Here is a 19278-nt window from a genome sequence, read left to right on the forward strand (position 1 = left end):
ATCCAGGTAGGTTCCGCTTTGCTGTAGACTTGGGAGTTTTTCATAAAAAAAAAAAAAAAAAAGAAAGAAAAATGTTGGGAGGGGCGCCTGGGTGGCTCAGTGGGTTAGGCGTCCGACTTCGGCTCGGGTCATGATCTCGCAGTTTGTGGGTTCGAGCCCCACGTCGGGCTCTGGGCCGACAGCTCGGAGCCTGGAGCCTGCTTCCGATTCTGTGCCTCCCTCTCTCTCCCTACCCTCCGCTGCTCATGCTCTGTCTCTCTCTTTACCAAAAATAAATAAACATTTTAAAAAAATTTTTAAAAATGTTTGGAGACGAAACCCACACTGTAAACTTATCTTTAGAAGCCGCTTGCCAAAAATCTTTGAAAAGTGTTTTCTTCGGGTCTCCGAACGGTCATCCACGAGGCAGAAAGTCCTTGCCTCCCTTCCCATCTGCCTCCTAAATAAAACGATCCCTTGCTATGAGGCACACGGATCTGTCAGGGCCCTCACCGACTCGTGCCTGAAAGTCAGTCAGCTGACTGTCCCTGACACGTGGCAGTTACCTGGGCATCCCAGGAGGCAGGCCAGAGCCAGCTGAAGAACGGTACACCTGGCCCCTCAATCCCCCTCCCCCCTTGCCCCGTTCACCCCATACTCGGCCTCCATCGCGGAAGCGCCTGAGGGTTGGGGATCCCCAGGGAGTCACATTCCAAGCACACAGGCATTTCCCCCAGGCACCTCAGGTCACTCCTTCAAGCTGTTGGGCACGGCCACGGGCAATCCTCCTGCCCTCACCCACCCCACGGCACCCTGCTGGGCTTTCCTGGGAGGAAAAACAGCCGCAGAGCCGGGCAAGGCCCGCCTTAGGGTGGGCCGGGGACGGGGGCGGCCATTTTCCGGGACAGAATGGAGATCACTCACTCCTGCAGGGAGAAGGAGAAGAGGGGCTCCCACCCTCTGTTGCTCCTCCCTCACCCTTACCCAAGAATAGTCAAGGAAAGGCTCATCCTCACAGCTCATACCTCTGGAAGACAGGACACGGCTGCCACTACGGCTTCTGGAAGGACAAGGAGGCCTCCACCGTCCACATCAGGCCTCCCCAATCTGCCTCCTCCGTTGGCTCAGAGGAAGACCCTAGGTCAAGAAAAGGCGAGAGTAACGCTACAGGATTCAGTCTCCCAAACCGTGTGTTCCGTCTTCAAGTCCAACCTTTTGCCTTTCTGGCGCTCGGGCAACATTTAGACCAAACCCAGACCACGGAGCCTACTGTGTGTGTGTGCTTTCGCTGGAGCCAGAGCTGCTTCAACTCCGAGTCGGGGGCTGGAATCCACAGAGAGGCCCGTGCGTGAGAAAAATCCAGAGCCCAGTGAGAAAACCCATTATTCACCCTAATGAGCTCATTCATCTTCGCAACTGCTGCAACGGCTGCCTGCCCACCCCGCCCCTTTCCCCTTATCTCTTCCTTCTAGAAGATTCCTTGGAGGGAAGCACAACTTGAGGAGAAAACGTCCATGTTCATCACACGCTCTCCACTGTCCTGCTTCCCAGGCGCACCATCCCCTAAAACGGCCAATCTGAGGGACTTTAATGCTAAGAGGGGTGTGTGGGGGGACAGGAGGGAGGTGGGGGGGGGGCGGGGGCGAAGTGTGAGCCTGAACCTCTTACACTGGAGTTTCAGTTGAGGAAATGCCAAGTTTTGCCAGTATAAAAAGCTGATACAAAACATCACCGGAAGTCTGATCTCTCTCAGCACGAGGGGCTCAGACTGGATTTTTCTACAGTCTCCGTGGTTCGGTTGCTTTCACTCGAAAGAAAAGCTTTCAGAAGAGCACTTTACAAAACAGGTTACACTACCTTCACAGACGAATGGATACATAAGATGGAGTACAGGCAGGCAATGGAATATTATTCAGCCTTAAAAAAAAAAAAAAAAAAGGAGGACGTCCTGTCACATGCTACGACCTGGGTGAACCTCGAGGGCATTATGCTAAGTGACATAAGCCAGTCTCAAGAAGGCAAATATGGTGGGATGCCATTTATACAAGGTATCTAAAGGAGTCAAACGCCTGGAAACAGAAAGCAGAATGCTGGTTGCCAGGGGCTGGGGGAGGGGCGGGGGAAGCGGGGGGTGGGGCTGTTTAATGGGTACAGACTTCCGGTTTTACAAGATGAAAAAGTTCTACAGGTCCGTTGCACTACTGTATTGTATACCTTTAAAAATGGCTAAAATGGCACATTTTATGGTATGCGAGTTCTTTTTTTTTTTTTTTACCATGATTACACACACACACACACACACACACACACACACACACACTGCCTTCACCGTACGTTTTGGCCATTCTCAATTTCCAATTCAACATTTGGATATTAAGGAGCAGAACAAGTATTTCAGCGAGTTCTCTTACTGAAAATGAGAACCCTCGAATTAAACTGCTTTGAAGATTCTAGAAGAATTACAAAGTACTCGAAACCACTGCTGGCGACAACCTTTGTCATTTGAAGCATGCATGACATTTTCATAGCAGAAAGGATTGGCTTCTAAATCATATGGAGCCTTTTAGCACAAGAAGGGATATATCACAAGACAGTCTTAGAGACGGAACACTGTGGCTATTATCACAAGGGCAGCAAAATGAATAATTCACGCGCAGAGGGAGTGTACAAGGCTTAAGAACAACTGTGACTTCGTGAATGGCTCCTGCACTGGTTCCCTCGCTCCCCGGCCTCTCTTTACTTTCCCATTACTCTCAACACTGATCCATGACGCATTCTTCCGAAATGTAGAAGTTACTCTACGGAGACAACATTATTCGTAAGGAGCACAGTAACTCTTAAGTTGACAGAGCAAAAAGGCAGGGTGAACTCGCGTCAGCCCGGCTTTCTTTTCGGAAAAGAGTGACCTCAAAGGACACCTACACACTTTCTAAAGCTCGTGACTTCAACTTTCCACGGCTAAGAACGATTATGTAAGGGAGCGGACTCGAAATGTCCAAGGCTCGTTCTCCTATAGAGAAATGTAATGAACGTTTCTGTATCTTGGCCTTAGACACTGAAAGACAGGTACTATGGAACTGCATTTCCCAGTAGCTCATGACTCCGTGGTCTTGGGGGGATCTAGGATTCTGAACAAATCTCCGTTGAGTTTCACCACAGGCATCATTCAGACATGTGAGATCACCAACGAGGTGAAGAAATATATTTGCATAGTTTCTGTGTGATTTACATTAAGGGGCGCCTGGGTGGCTCAGTCTGTTGAGCGTCCGACTTCGGCTCAGGTCATGATCTCACGGTTCGTGGGTTCGAGCCCCGCGTCGGGCTCTGTGCTGACAGCTCGGGGCCTGGAGCCTGCTTCGGATTCGGTGTCTCCCTCGCTCTCTGCCCCTCCCCCATTTATGCTTTCTCTCTCCCTCTCTCAAAAATAAACATTAGGAAAAAAAAGGACTCTTTACACGGTATTTGTTGTTCAAGAGGGTCTGAAGTCCCCTTCTTCTCAAAGGTGTTCGTGTTTTAATAAGAAGCATTAAAGATCTCTGACACACCAAAAAAGAAAGCTCTAACAAGAGCACTGGGGGACTCCTGGACACCAGAGAAGACTTCTTCCAATGGCCAAAGCCTGTCCCTTCCATCCTCAAGGGCAGCCCCAGGCTCTCAACCTCAACCCCGACACCCCAGATATGAACTGCTTCTCTCTGATCTAGCACAGCGGCCCCATGTGGACATCAGCCCCCCCCCAAACCAGGCAGGGCAGGCTGCACACATGCTCACGAGGATGGGCATGTGGGATCCTCAGTCCAGGGTTCAAGCTCAGCACAAAAGCAGACGGCGGGGCCTCCTCAAACCAGCCCTCTCTTGTCCCTATCTAAAGACAGAGACGATAGAGACACATTTAACAACGCTTAGAAGCAGCTGGCCCCTCCAGCTTTCTAGTGACCCAACAGCAACACAGGGCGTCCCTCTAAACAGTTCCAGAATTAGAACCAACATCTGTACCTAGAAGCTGCAAAGAAAGAACAGAAGCTTTGAATGAGTGTCCTCTGGGACAGTATTGAGATCCTACGTGGTCCGAAAGGGGCACACTGTGCACCTGAAACCGACTGGTAGAATTAGGGACAATTCCTCCCATTAATAGCCAACATTCCCTACGTGGGGGCAGGGGGGTGGGGAGTCGGGAGTCAACAAAGGGGGTGTGTGCGTGAAGGTAATAACAATTCTCCATTGCTGCAGAAATCACGCGAGTGACCTCAAGCATCAGTTTCCGCACTTCTAACTTGCGGAGAGCTCACAGGTCATCAGGGGGATGTCAGTCACACTTCCACTGTGGGGGGCTGGAGCTCACAGGGCCACTGGGTCTCACTGGGAACTGAGTTAACCCGCCACACCCATATTCTCTTCCCTCCCCATCTGCTCAACCAACAGTGAGCCAAATCCCACAACGAAACAAAGGGAACAGCAGCAAAGACAAGAGAAGGCCAAGGGGTATGACGGTCAACTTTAAACCACACACGGAAGGGACATCTGGGTGGTGCAGTCGGTTAAGCGTCCGACTCGATCTCGGCTCAGGGCATGATCTCACAGTTTGTGAGTTCGAGCCCCACGTCGGGCTCTGGGCTGACAGCTCGGAGCCTGGAGCCTGCTTCCGATTCTGTGTCTCCCTCTCTCTCTGCCCCTTCCCCTGCTCATGCTCTGTCTCTGTCAAAAATAAAAATACACATCAAAAAAAAAATAAAAAATAAAGATTAAAAAAATAGTAAACCACACATGGAGAGTGCAGATATTTTAAAGAGAAATACTTAGGGGAAGAGAGAGAGAAAGGAGGGAATAAAAAAAAAAAGAAAGAGGACCCACTACGGCAGTGACTTCACAAAGCACAGAGGATAAACATGGGGACACAAGGGACCAACCCAACAGTACCACCTCCCCTTTTTCATATCCTGCCGTGTGCAGAAGTCCTCTGTAAGTTGTATTTAATCAATTAATTTTTTTTAAGTAGGCTCCACGCACCACGCAGGGCTTGAACTCATGACCGTGAGATCACGACCCGGGATCAAGAGTCAGACGCTCCACTTTTTTTAAGTAGGTCTTTTGTAAAATTTTACTTTTTTTAAAGGTTTTTTTCAACGTGTACTGATTTGAGAGAGAGAGAGAGAGAGAGAGAGAGAGAGAGAGAGAGCAAACGGGGGTAGGGAAAGAGGGAGGGCGAAGAGAGGATCTGAGGCGGGCTCTGTGCTGACCGCAGAGAGCCCAACACAGGGCTTGAACTCACGCACCGTGAGATCATGTGCTGAGCCGAAGTCGGACGCTCAACCAACTGAGCCACCCAGACGCCCCAGGGCTTTGTGAATTTTAAACCAAGGTTTACATGACACGAGTTTGACTTTTACCATGTCTCTCAGCCCTCAGTGTCAACTACCCTAAGAATGAATGTGTCTGAGGCTGATTAAAAGTCCTAAAAGGATGGGGCGCCTGGGTGGCGCAGTCGGTTAAGCGTCCGACTTCAGCCAGGTCACGATCTCGCGGTCCGTGAGTTCGAGCCCCGCGTCAGGCTCTGGGCTGATGGCTCGGAGCCTGGAGCCTGTTTCCGATTCTGTGTCTCCCTCTCTCTCTGCCCCTCCCCCGTTCATGCTCTGTCTCTCTCTGTCCCAAAAATAAATAAAAAACGTTGAAAAAAAAAATTAAAAAAAAAAAAAAAGTCCTAAAAGGATACGCTAAATAATCACTCTCGTATGAGTTATCTCCAATTCCCTTTGCACGGTCATATTTGCCTGGTCAAATCCAACGCTTCCTTTGTCTACGCCATGCCTGTGCCCACTCGGTCAACAGCAGTCGCAGAAAAACACACCCCCACCAACTATTCATTTTAATCATGGCCACCAACCTCAAATGGGCCCGGAGTACCTCCCGATTGATAATCGTACCGTCCTGCTGGCCCAATTAGTCTAAGATTCTCCCTAATGACTATTCTACCCCCTCTGCTCTCTCCTCCAATCTCCGATGCCTCTCCCCTATCTTCACTCTCGCCTTCCCATTCCACTGCCACGCCAGGTACAACCATAACAGACTTCCCATAATCCCCCACCGTCATGGAAGTCCTCCTATCTACATCCGTGCCTACAACACTCAGGATGGGCTAAGCTCATGTGGTAAGAACAGCAAAGGATGCTCAACGTGCATAATGGTCCGCTAAGGGTTCAGCTCTGTGTGGTCCCTACTCAGGGATGTCGGTTGATGAGAAACCAGTGTTTCGAGCGTCGCTATTGGCCATGGAAGAGGGGGAAATAACTCAACGATGTTCGCATGGACAATGAAGGGCTAGCGCGGAAATGACGTGTGTCGCTTTGAACGATTCGCTGGCCACAAGCAGTCACGTGACCCCGCCATGCCATCAGGGGCCAGCAAGCACAATCCTCCCATGTGTCCAGAAGGCAGAGAGAGAGCGGACCCTGTCTGACCTTAGTGCTAATGACTTCCAACATGCCTGCCTCCTCTACCTTCTTCTCCTATGAACATGCTAACCTCCTGGGTGATGCCTACCCCATCGTGTACTAGACCCTTCTCGCCTCTGCAGAGACATCAGTTGTTAACTGCCCCCAGTTTCTCTGGTTTCATGAATGTTCCTTCCTCTACTGCTACTCTATCCTCCTTATCCGCATATACACGTGACCACCACTTGGGTTTCTCCCACCTTAAAAACCAGAGTGGAAACCTTGACCTCGTGCCCCCTTCCAAGGACAGCCCCACTTCTCTGTTCCCGTACTTGCTAATTCCGGATCTCACTCCAATAAAGGATGGCCCCCCTCCGTGCCATCCCTTCGCCAAAAGGGTGCCTCTCAAGCTCTACAATGACCTCACATGGCCACAGCCAACGGTCCACCTTCAGTCCCCATCTTACCTAAACACCACTGAACACGCTTTCTGAAACGCTTTTCCCGTGTGACTCCCAAGACACTCAGCTTTCTTGGTTCTCCCTCCTACTTTTCCCGGCCACAGCTGCTCGGTCTTTTATTGGTTCCTTCTGGGTGCCACGACTGTAACACAAGCAGGGTGTCCCAGGGCTCGGCGCTCAGCTGGCTCCCTCTCTCTCCCACGGCCGCCTCCCTTGGTGGCCTCATGCGAGCTCACGATTCTGAATGCCATCTGTACACTGATGGCTCCCAAATGTCTCGCTTCTGCCCGGACGGTCTTAAACCAAGAGATACTCAGCTACGGAAGCCAGTCGGCAATACCACCACTCAGACGGTGCCTCGGTCCGTTCCAGCTGCCGTAACACAAATCCCAAACACAAACATTTGTTTCTCACAGATCGGGAGGCCGAGAAGTTCAAGGCCAGGCAGCGTCTGGTGTGGGCCTGCTTCCTGATAGCGATCTTTTCTCTGTAACCTCACATGGGGGAAGGGAGGCTCTCTTTTTATTTTTTTAACGATTTTATTTTTTTTTTAATTTTATTTTTTATTCTTTTATTTATTTATTTTTTAATTTTTTTTAACATTTATTTATTTTTCAGACAGAGAGACACAGCATGAAAGGGGGAGGGGCAGAGAGAGAGGGAGACACAGAATCGGAAGCAGGCTCCAGGCTCTGAGCCATCAGCCCAGAGCCCGACGCGGGGCTCGAACCCGCGGACCGCGAGATCGTGACCTGAGCCGAAGTCGGACGCTTAACCGACTGAGCCACCCAGGCGCCCCTATTTTTTATTCTTTTACATTGACATCCAGATTAGTTAGCACCTAGTGCGACCATGATTTCAGGAGTAGATGCCTCAGGGCCCCTTCCCCGTTTAGCCCCTCCCCCTCCCGCAGCCCCTCCAACAACCCTCATTTTGTTCTCCATATTTATGGGTCTCTTCTGTTTTGTCCCCCTCCCTGTTTTTATATTATTTGTGTTTCCTTTCCCTTAAGATCATCTGTTTTGTCTCTTAAAGTCCTCATATGAGGGAAGCCACAGGACTTTTGTCTTTCTCTGACTGACTAATTTCACTTAGCCTAATACCCTCCGGTTCCATCCACGTAGTTGCAAAGGGCAGGGAGGCCCTTTTGTAAGGACACCGATCCCCTTCATGAGGGCAAAGCCTACATGACCTCATCACCTCCCACCAAAGGTCCTACCTCCTCATACCATCACTTTGGGAGTTAGGATTTTAACGTACGGGGGGTGCCTGGCTGGCTCGGTTGGAAAAACTGCGGCTCTCGATCTCGGGGGTCGTGAGTTGGAGCCCCATGTTGGCTGTGGAGATCACTTAAAGATAAAATATGTAAAGGGGCGCCTGGCTGGCTCGGTGGGTTAAGTGTCCGACTTCGGCTCAGGTCACGGTCTCACGGTCTGTGAGTTCGAGCCCCACGTCGGGCTCTGTGCTGACAGCTCGGAGCCTGGAGCCTGCCTCGGATTCCGTGCCTCCCTCTCTCTCTCTCTGCCCATCCTCCACTCACACTCTGTCTCTCTCACTCTCAAAAATAAACATTAAAAGAAAATTTTTTTGGGGGGGGGCGCCCGGGTGGCTCAGTCGGTTAAGCGTCCGACTTCGGCTCAGGTCATGATCTTGCGGTTTGTGAGTTCAAGCCCCGCGTCAGGCTCTGTGCTGATGGCTCAGAGCCTGGAGCCTGTTTCAGATTCTGTGTCTCCCTCTCTCTCTGACCCTCCCCCATTCATGCTCTGTCTCTCTCTGTTTCAAAAATAAATAAATGTTAAAAAAAATTTAAAAAAAAATTTTTTTTTAAGAATTTGAAAACCAGTGGCGACAAAAAGTAAAGCATAGACAGACATCTACACAGGCCTTTATACATTTAATCGTGCCAAGTGTAACTGTATCTGAACAAATGAAGTCCGTAACTTTAAATTCAACGTACTTGACCGTTCTTGTCATGTGTTTGTGTCTATGAAAAATGCAGTGAATTGGACTAGGTCATTTGTAATAACTTTCCCCCAGAAAATTCTTATGCGGGAGGAGCATGAGGCCCAGACAGTGCCTAGGATGTGCTTCGAATGGTCTAGGATTACAAAATAGTTTAAAGATGAGGCAAAACACAGGAAGGCCAGCCTGACCCGACCAAATATTAAACTAGGGATGTGACAAGCTATTTGGTCCTCCACGATCACCGTTAATATGTATTACCTCTACGTGTAAAGAATGCACCTAAAACCTCAGGAATAAAGACTGAAAAGCAAATCAATATGAAAAACTACAGCAACTTTTACTTTCTGTAACAATGGACCAGAGAGTCAAGGCCAATACACCCCCTGAAGATAGCAGCCGGGCAAAGTAGAAGAAAACATCCTAAAAGGTATCGAAGAGCTATTAAAATCATGAGAAACCGGGGCGCCTGGGTGGTTCAGCCGGTGGAGTGTCCGACTTCGGCTCAGGTCATGATCTCACGGTCCGTGAGTTCGAGCCCCGTATCGGGCTTGTGTTCTCAGCACAGAGCCTGCTGTGGATCCTCTGTCCCCCTCTCTCCGTCCCTCCCCCACTTGCGCTCTCTCAAAAATAAAGAAAACGTGAAAGAAAATCGTGAGGAAACCACTGAGTATCAAGTCAAAAGGTGGGTGGGAGGGCATACATGGGGCTGTTTCGCTCAGATACAGTTCCATTTGGCAGGATTAAATGTCTAAGTGCCTGTGTAGATGTCAGTCTATGCTACAGTATTGTCACTTGAGTGGAAATGGGGACGTGTGCCTTAAGAAAATGATCGGAATTACCTGTAATAGCACTCGGGGTGACCTTCGCTGAGGCATGGTAACCGGGCTTTTACTTTTTGTAAAGTATTTTTATGCCATCAGCTTTGAAATTCTTTTTTTTCATGTTTTTTTTTTGTTTTATTTATTTATTTGTTTATTTATTTTTGAGAGAGAGAGAGAGAGAGAGAGAGAGAGAGAGAGAGAGAGAATGAGTGGGGGAGGGGCAGAGAGAGAGGAAGACACAGAATCGGAAGCAGGCTCCTGGCTCCGAGCTGTCAGCACAGAGCCCAACGCGGGACTCGAACTCACAGACCGTGGGATCATGACCTGAGCCGAAGCCGGCGCTTTACTGACTGAGCCACCCAGGTGCCCCGAGTTTGTTGTTTTTTTTTTTTTTTCTGTGAACATAGTCTTCTCCTGTGTAAATACCATTTTTTTTCTTCCATTTTAATCCTTATATCTTTTTCTTGCCTTATCGTCACGGCCAAGACCTCTAGAGCTACGTTGAGTAGAAGAAGTGATGGCAGGCTGAGAACACAAGCCCGATATGGGGCTCGAACCCACGAACCGTGAGATCATGACCTGAGCCAAAGTCGGACGCTTCACCAAGTGAACCGCCCAGGCGCCCTGGCTTTCAAATTCTTAATAAGTTGTCCATTTGGATTTGAGAGAGATGCTATTTCTTGCCACGAAACTAACCTTGTCATGTTGCTGGGAAGTAAAAAAAAAAAATATGAAGCAAACGTGAAAACATGGCTGTATTTGCGGATTCCCCAGGAACACGAGAGGATGAAGGTTATTTCTGATGGCCTCTGGGGAGAAAAAAACCAGAAGTTGGGGCCCACAGAGACCACCTCATTTGGGGATAGAAAAAGCAAAGTGAACAGAAAGTCAGCAGCCCTCATATGCACTTACAGCCAGTGGCTCAGATGACTTAGCTTAATAAGAGGATTCCAGAAAGCTAGTACTTGGGGCATCCGACAGAAGAAAACAAAAACATTCTCTAGAGGCATAAGGCATCTTAGCCCTTCAAACACAGCATCCGAACATAACCAAAGACAACCATTTATGCAGGAAGGAAAGCAATCGTGAGTGAGAAAACACAGAAGCAAGACACAACAGAACAAAACAACGGGACTCCAAATACCAGAAACTGTGAGAATCGGACTGTAAAATAACTATGCTTAACACACTCATGGGGCTAAAAGCCAAACTTAAAAACTTCAGTTAAGGTTGGAGCGCCTGGCTGGCTCAGCCGGTGAGGCATGGGATGCTTGATCTCGGGGTTGTGAGTTCGAGCCCCACGCTGGGTGTAGACAGACGTTACTCACGAGCAAAATCTTTAAAAAAAAAAAAAAACAATTCAGTAGGGAACTGGAAACTTTTTTTTTTTTAATGACACGAGTTTGAAAAAAAAGAAAATACCAGTTCTACGTGTGAAATTCAATGTTTTCTAAATTAGAAACTCAACAGATGAAGAAAGAATGACTGACCCGAAAGCAAAGTTGGGGGGAAAGAAAGTATTCAGAATAAATGACGGAGGCATAAAGGATGGACAAAAGTGCGGGGATAAGAGGGAAGGTAGCTGGTTTCTAGAGACAGGCCACAACGAACCACACTTCCAAGTAGTCAAGGACTTGTGTACCCCCCTCCCACCTTAAATCTGGGTTAGCTCTAACTCAAGTTTTGGTTAGCTTCAGCTAAAGGAATGGCGTCAAAGTGAGACTGTACCAGTTCTGGGCTTAGGTCTTAAGAAAGCCTGACCGCTTTCATTTTTCCGGAAGCCCTTTTAGGAGCCCTGAGTCACCATGTAAAAAAGCCTAACTGTCCCACTGGACAGACCACATGAAGAGGCCATGATGAGAGGCCAATAGAAGACATAGTCCTGACACGAAGATGTCCTGTCAGCACTGCTGACATCAGCCTTCCCAGCTGTCCCCATCAAGGGCACCACACAAGTAAGTGAAGGCAGTTTCAATGCTAAAGCCCCAGATGCCTTCTGTTTGCAGTCTCATGACAGATCCCAAGAAAGACTCCCAGAAGAATCATCCAACTGAGCCCTAGTCTATTCACAAAATCCTTCTTTTTTTTTTTGAGACAGAGAGAGAGACAGAGAGCGAGCAGGGGATAGGGGCAGAGGGGAAAGAGAGAGAATCTTAAACAGGATTCACACCCAGCATGAGCCCAATGAGGGGCTCGATCCCACGACCCTGGGACCATGACCTGAGCTGAAATCAAGAGTCGGATGCTCAACTGAGCCACCCAGGCGCCCCTACAGAATCTTGAATAATGAAACGCGTGCTGTTGTAAGCCACTGATTATTAGAGTGGCTTGTGTGCAATAACAGATAACCAACACAGAAGGACATAGAGAAAATACCCTAAAATAATTAACACATATTTAATTAACACGTGAGAAAATGGGCTAGAAACAATACAGAAAGAGAACAGTGGAGAAGTTCCCAAAATTCACTCAAGATTCCACTCTCAGATTCAAGAAGCCCTAATAAACCCGAGAAGGGCAAATGAAATCTGTGCGTTAAGCACAACACGATAAAAATGCAGAAAACTAAAGAGGCAATTAAAATCTTAAAAGTAGCCTGAGAGAAGAGGCAAATCACATTCAAAGCGGCAATAATTAGGGGCGCCTGGCTGGCTCAGTCAGTGGAGCGTGTGACTCTTGAGCTCAGGGTTGTGAGTTCGAGCCCACGTGGGGGGTAGAGACTACTTAAAAGTAAACTCTTTTAAAAAGGTGGGGGCAAGGGGCACCTGGGTGGCGCAGTCGGTAAAGCGTCCGACTTCAGCTCAGGTCACGATCTCACGGTCCGTGGGTTCAAGCCCCGCGTCGGGCTCTGGGCTGGTGGCTCGGAGCCTGGAGCCTGCTTCCGATTCTGTGTCTCCCTCTCTCTCTGCCCCTCCCCCATTCATGCTCTCTCTCTCTCTGTCTCAAAAATACATAAACGTTAAAAAAAAAAGTTAAAAAAAAAAAAGGCGGGGGCAATAATTAAACTGACAACTGATTGTCCACAAGGAAAGAATTCCTGGAGTCAGAAGGCAATGGAATGGTATCTTCAAAGAGCTCAAATGAATTATTTGCCAAATGGGAATTCTATAAGCAGTGAACGTATCAATCAAGAACGAAGGTGGGGGGGGGTGCCTGGCTGGCTCAGTCAGTAGAGCAGGCGACTCTCAATCTCGGGGTTGTAGGTATGAGCCCCACACCGGCGGTAAGGTTACTTACAAAAAGAAAATCTTCAAAAAATATACCAGGCACATCAAATCCATATTATTATTTCAAAAGTATCACACACCCTGCCGAAACTGAATTTACATCTCGATTCCACTCTTAATTTTTTTTTTACGTTGGTCAATATCACTGACCATATTAGCAGATTAAAAGAAAGAAAATCGAATTGTCATCTCGATACGTACAGAAAAAGTAACATCTATTGATTAAAAAAAAATAAACTTGAGGAACAGAAGGGAAATTCCTACTCTAGAAGAAGATACACGCCAAAAATGTATAATAATCCTAACACTTAACTGGTAAAAGATAAAAAGCACTTCCTTTTAGAAAAGGGAATGAGATGGGAGGTCTGCCACCATTTCTTCTACTCAGCGTAGCACTAGAGGTCTTGGCCGTGACGATAAGGCAAGAAAAATATATAAGGATTAATGTGGAAGAAAAAAAATGCATTTACACATGAGAAGACTATGTTCACAGGAAAAAAAAAAAAAAAAAACTCAGGGCACCTGGGTGGCTCAGTCAGTAAAGTGCCGACTTTGGTTCAGGTCATGATCCCGCGGTCTGTGAATTCGAGCCCCGCGTCGGGCTCTGTGCTGACAGCTCGGAGCCAGGAGCCTGCTTCCGATTCTGTGTCTCCCTCTCTCTGTCCCCTCTCCCACTCACACTCTGTGTATCTCTCAAAAATAAATAAAGCATTTAAAAAAAAAAAACTCAAAGACCTCACAATTATTACAATTTTAAAGGGCTTTCGTTTCATGTTTATTTTTGAGAGAGAGGAAGAGTGCGCGAGTGAGGGAGGGGCAGAGAGAGAAGGAGGCAGAGGATCCCAAGCAGGCTCTGCGCTGACAGCAGCGAGCCTGAGGCGGGGCTTGAACTCATGAACAGCAAGATCATGACCTCAGCCGATGTCGGACACAACCAACTGAGCCTCCCCAGCGCCCCTTCCAGGGTTTTTATTAGCGAGACTGCTGACCGTATCCAAGCTCCAAAATAAAATGTATTTTTATACAACTAGCCATTCTTAGAAATAAACTTTTGACAAATATGCCATTTCGATCACATCAAAATATAACAAGTACATGGAAATAAGTCTAACAAAATGTGTGCAGATTCCTGTGCAGAGAATGGTATTAACCCATGTGTTGAGCAAATAAAGCCACATGTATTAATCTATTTACGTAAAGGTCAGAAACAGGCAGAACTACATAATTCAGAGATAAATACGTAGGTGGTAAAATTAAAACTCAAAACAAGGCAGGGATTTGCATAAAGTCGGGATTTCTCCGGAAGAAAGGCATAATGAGTGGAGGTGGAAAAGGGTTTCCAGGTTCCATTTCTTGGCCTTGGTGGTGGTTAGATGGGGGTTTGTTTACAGCCTCTTTCAGCGGCACACTGTTTCCACTGCACTCCTGCATGTATATTGTGTTTCATACACATGCACGCGTACTTAAAAGGTTTTGACAAATCCCCAAAGAACCAGCTACAAAACAGGGGGAAAGGGCAGATCCATATGGCAAACGGCTCTTTGAGACATAAGGATAAACTAATGTGGAACTCTGAACTAATTTGGAACGTTGAAGAAACACGTTGAGTGGAGCGTCGTTAGTTTTTAAAAAACAGATGACGACGGGGACGGGGGGGGGGGGGGGGGGGCGGGGGACGGGCGCCTAGGTGGCTCGGTCGGGTGAGCATCCAACTCTTGGTTTCGGCTCAGGTCATGAGCTCACGGTTCATGAGTTTGAGCCCCGCGCCGGGCTCTGCATTGTCAGAGCAGAGCCTGTTCCAGACTCTCTCTGTCCCTCTCCCCACTCCCCTCTCTCGCAAGCGCTCAAAATAAATTAAATAAACATTAAAAAAAAAGAGGACTAACAGGAAGAAAGACAGTCTCCTTACCAGGACAGGTAAAAGCACAGGTTTTAGAGTCCAAAAACTTTAAGTTTCAATCTTACTTTTACCACATAGTGGCATGGCATTCTTGAAAGTTGGGGGGGGGGGGTTGTTTGTTTGTTTGTCTTTTGCTTTTTTTTTTTTTTAGCAAAGTCTAGTTTCCTGTCCTGAAAAATAAGAATTCCACTTACCTCATGAGGATTAGAGAGAAAATATCTGCAGGGTCTTGTCACGTAATAGAAGGTCAGGAAATGAAAATTGCTTTTGTAATTATCTCAGCTGCGTCCCCACTATTATTTTTTTTAATTTTTTTTTAACGTTCATTTATTTTTGAGACAGAGAGAGACAGAGCATGAACGGGGGAGGGTCAGAGAGAGGGAAGCACAGAATCTGAAACAGGCTCCAGGCTCCGAGCTGTCAGCACAGAGCCCGACGCGGGGCTCGAACTCACGGACCTCGAGATCATGACCTGAGCGGAAGTCGGCCGCTTAACCGACTGAGCCACCCAGGCGCCCCGTGTCCCCACTATTCTTAACAAGCGTACGGTCTTGAACTGATACACAGTTCCGAGCAAAGGGCTTACCAGCCCTTCAGTTAATAAAACTCGAACATCAGGAGGTACCTCACTTGAAATCGGTATCAGGTGACAAGCTGTACAGGACTCTCGTTAATTTCATTTACTACATTCCATAAACACGGGTTTAGCAGGCTACTCCAATAGTTCTTTTTCTGAAAAGAGTTCTAAGAACCCCTTTGACATATACTTAGATGGCCACAGTATAACCTGAAAGCATGAAGGACATACATGGCCCTCCATCGACAATGAGCCTTTATTCGCATTAGCCCAAACGTGTTCAAGTACACAAGTATTCGCCATGGGAGCCTGAGTGGCCCATGCGCGCTCTCCTCCCCTCGTTCCACCTTATTCCTACGTGCTTGCTTGAGCAACGCCACGGGAGATCCACTCACCCTGTGAGAAAACACTGTGATGAACTCAGGGGCGCCTGGGTGGCTCAGTGGGTTAAGCGTCCAACTTCGGCTCAGGTCACCATCTCACGGTTTGTGGGTTTGAGCCCCGCGTCGGGCTGTGTGCTGACAGCTCAGAGCCTAGACCTTGCTTCGGATTCTCTGTCTCCCTCTCTCTCTCTGTCTGTCCCTCCCCACTTGTTCACACCCACACACTCACTCTCTCTCTCTTTCAAAAATAAATTAAATAAACATTTTTAAAAAGAAGTGAATCAGAACTGTGAGGTATGACACAGGTATCTATAGTTTGTAAAACCTTCTCCTGGCGATTCTAACGAGCCGCGAGGGTGGAGACCACCACGGTAAAAGAAATGCCAGCAAAGAAACATAATTGTCAGTCCTTCACAGTCAAAACAATGGCTATAAGAGATCCAGGCTGTATGTAAAGAATTTCATGATCAAGAGGCATTTGATACAATGGAATTAAAAGAGACACACACGTAGCTTCTCCAGAACCCTGCATTTCGTATGAGGAGCAGATTTTGCCAATGTCATGCTAAGAACAGAAAAAAGGAATGCCACTGCTTTCTCTCGGGGCTTTGTGCTTTCTCTTGTGGTTTTATCCATGCTAAGTAGTGCATTAGAAAGTCGCTCACCATGTAACGCTTTCAATTAGTCCATATCAAAAAGAAAAGCATCCTTACTAAAATGTGGGGGGGGGGGGGGGAAGGGGCGGGGCAGAAGCGTGACTTTGGTCTTTCTGGACTGTCCACTAGGGGCAATGTGTATTTCCACCCATGTTCCAGGGATTGCGGGTTTATTTTCCAAATTTCTCCTATAGAAATCAGGCGTTACTGTAGTAATATTTACCCACCCTGGCATCATTTCCCGCTTGCTTACTCTAGGGCTTTTGCACATAGCAACCACCCAAACCCTTGCTGCAGGCTGCTCACAGAACTCAGATCCCTGGCAACATTCAGAGATGAACAGATCCTTAAACTAGGGGAACATTTAGCTGAACACCATAGTTTGAACTGTCTCGAAAAGGCTGTTTGTGCTGAATCCATCCCAGATCTGTCAATTCTTGTAAGTAGCACATCTCTATCTTCATGAAGGTGGACGAGTGGAAAGCTAGAGCAGGATAAGCCGGCTCCTAAGTTTACTCGTTACTACTGTATTTTGCAGTTAAAGACATTAATTCCCAGCATGTATATGTATATATGTATATATTGTGTGTATATATATACATGTATATATATGTATATACATGTATGTATATACACGCATATATATGTGTGTGTATATGTGCACATATATGCATATGCATATATACACACATATACACACATATTATAAGCATATATATACGTATGTATACATATGTATGTGCACATACACATATATGCGTATATATACATGTATATATAGCTAAACAATCAATTATTTAGTACACATGTATTTCTCCCCCCTGACAATAGTTGCAAATAAATGGTATCTTTATGCAGATTTGAGAAGGGTCTTAGTCTTTAGATAAGAACGGAGCAGTTACCGTGGTAGCTATTTGAATCAGTGGAGTTTATCAGTGGACCGCTATTCTCTGCCAACATGTTTTCCCTAGAAGTAACTTCAGTGGAAGGTAAGACAAGGGATGGGATTCTTCGCATAAAGGTCCTCTGGTGTGCGGACTCAAAAGTGAGTGGTAGATTAACACCTCCCTGAGGAAAATTCATCACAGTTGGGATGGGGTCCAGACACATAAAGGGCCTGTACAGGGAAAAATCACAGCCTCTTCTCTGAAACTTTTGGTAACAAGGCTCACCAGAAATGCAAATTAGTTACACAATACATGTGCACACACTCATAATACGTGGATATGCATACAAGTATGTGTATATGTGTGTATATATATAATTTTAATATATTAATATATGAATTTTAATATAATTTATATAATTATATATATATTACATATATATAGGGGCTCCTGGTTAGCTCAGTTGGTAAAGCATCCAACTCTTGATCCCAGGGTCGTGAGTTCAAGCCCCATGTTGGGCATGGAGCCTACTTAAAAAAAATAAAAATAGGGGCGCCTGGGTGGCTCAGTCGGTTAAGCGTCCGACTTCGGCTCATGTCATGATCTCACAGCCCGTGAGTTCGAGCCCCGTGTCGGGCTCTGTGCTGATAAGTCAGAGCCTGGAGCCTGCTTCAGATTCTCTGTCTCCCTCTATCTCTGCCCCTCCCCCGTTCATGCTCTGTCTCTCTCTGTCTCAAAATAAACACTAAAAAATAAATAATTTATATATAATTTATGTATAATTATTCATATACATAATAATATAATTACTTATATTCATAATTTTAAAATATATACCCACAACCATACAAAACAAAGCATGAATAATACTGAATTAGCTAAAATCAAGACTGAATCCCCAAAACACCCCCCATGAGTCAGGTCTTTATTCTTTTTCCTAATGTTTACTCTAAGCCCATTTAGAAGTAGGAGGAAAAGGGTTGAAAATCACAATAGGGGAGTTTTTCCAAATCCGATCCACCAGCAGGCTGTCTCTGTCTAGTGACTCAGGATCTCTTAGGTGTATGATGGGTTTGGGATGAGTCACACCGGGGCTGACTCACTTTCCTCCATGACTAACCTGTGCGGGAGTTTGTCGGTGAAGGACCCACAGCCCACCACAAGGCGGCACCCTAGGGAAGGAAGAGCCTAAGGTTTCTGGGTTCCAAGAGAAAAATAGCCTTTGGGTTGCAAGAAGCAAGTAGCAGGCAGCTGGGAAATACAGAATACACAGCTCACTGACGAATTCTTGCATTTGTGTAATGAAATCAGTATCTGATGACAGCATTATCTTCAGTTCTTTGAAAAGGACTGGTTGAGAGACTTAAAAGGAAACAGGTCCAAAAAGTGGCGAGGTTAATTTCACCCGTGGTCAGGGCCCAAACACGAACATATAATTTGGAAGAAGAAAAATAAAAACCTATTCAACGTTAGCCTGACTCCTTGGTTCTATTTAAAAGGAAAAAAGAGGGGCGCCTGGGTGGCTCAGTCAGTTGAGCGTCCAACTTCGGCTCAGGTCATGATCTCACGGTCCGTGAGTTCGAGCCCCGCCTCGGGCTCTGGGCTGACGGCTCAGAGCCTGGAGCCTGCTTCCGATTCTGTGTCTCCCTCTCTCTCTCTGCCCCTTCCCTGCTCATGCTCTGTCTCTCTCTGTCTCAAAAATAAATTAAAAAAAAAAATTAAGAAAAGGAAAAAAGAAAAACGGGGCAGCTGGGTGGCTCAGTCGGTTGAGCGCCTGACTCTTGATTTAGGCTCAGGTCATGATCTCACGGGTTCGTGAGCACGAATCCCGAGTTGGGCTCCGCACTGACAGCATGGAGACAGCTTGGGATCCTCTCTCTCCCCCTCCCTCTCTCTGCCCCTCCCCCTTCAATGAATAAACATTTAAAGAAAAGAGACTTACTTAAAAAAAAAACAACATTCTTCAGACACAAGAATTTCACTGTAAATTTTCC

At 46.9% G+C, this 19278-nt stretch overlaps 1 long non-coding RNA gene across 1 annotated transcript in view; it reads right to left on the minus strand.

Annotated features, from left to right (window-relative positions):
• Nucleotides 1–7: 7 nt before the first annotated feature.
• LOC131502280 (uncharacterized) overlaps nucleotides 8–19278 on the minus strand; it is a 40146-nt gene continuing 20875 nt past the window's right edge. Inside the window, exons 2-3 of the long non-coding RNA XR_009256997.1 lie at nucleotides 1005–1116; nucleotides 8–439 (exon numbers count right to left, since the gene is read on the minus strand). This is a non-coding gene — a long non-coding RNA (uncharacterized LOC131502280). The remainder of the gene's footprint in view (nucleotides 440–1004; nucleotides 1117–19278) is intronic.

This window comes from Neofelis nebulosa, chromosome X, assembly GCF_028018385.1.
Source record: "Neofelis nebulosa isolate mNeoNeb1 chromosome X, mNeoNeb1.pri, whole genome shotgun sequence".
Lineage (NCBI taxonomy): Eukaryota > Metazoa > Chordata > Mammalia > Carnivora > Felidae > Neofelis > Neofelis nebulosa.